Source organism: Austrofundulus limnaeus, unplaced genomic scaffold, assembly GCF_001266775.1.
Source record: "Austrofundulus limnaeus strain Quisiro unplaced genomic scaffold, Austrofundulus_limnaeus-1.0 Scaffold1343, whole genome shotgun sequence".
NCBI lineage: Eukaryota > Metazoa > Chordata > Actinopteri > Cyprinodontiformes > Rivulidae > Austrofundulus > Austrofundulus limnaeus.
In genome coordinates, this window is record NW_013953745.1 from 2,038 (window position 1) to 2,547 (window position 510).

Sequence of the window (510 nt, forward strand, 5' to 3'; positions counted from 1 at the left end):
TAAATAAATAAATAAATAAACGAGCGCACTTTGTGCCAATACACGATGGAAGCAAGTAAAGCAAAAAAATAAATTAAGGCCATTCCAACTTTTGCAAAGATCGACAAATAATCCATATATTTATTTTTTTATCTTTTAGTTCAAAGCAGATCAGGTTTTTCCTCCTCGAGTCAAACAAAACCTTTAAAATAAAACTTTTCATTCTTCATGAAAATATCAAACCATGCTTCTTTTAACTGAGAATAAAAAAAACTCTCTTTTCTTTGTTTCATCAAATCACAATAAGTTGATTTAAACCCAGTTTCCTGTTCAAATGAGGCCTTTTCAGCCCAGAAACCCATAAATTCTGATTGAACAAGTGAAACGAGGCTTCATGACGCAGCAGAGGAGTCAGCTGGAATGAATGCATGATGTGTTTGTAGGTCCTTGTTTTTGTTGCATATTCATCCCCCATATGGCACCGTGTGTGTGTGTGTGTGTGTGTGTGTGTGTGTGTGTGTGTGTGTGTGT

The 510-nt window shown here is 35.3% G+C and overlaps 1 protein-coding gene across 1 annotated transcript in view; it reads left to right on the forward strand.

Moving 5' to 3' along the window:
• Positions 1-510, forward strand: part of LOC106535022 (ras GTPase-activating protein-binding protein 1) — a gene marked incomplete at both ends in the record, with an annotated part of 3,100 nt that overhangs the window by 1,723 nt on the left and 867 nt on the right.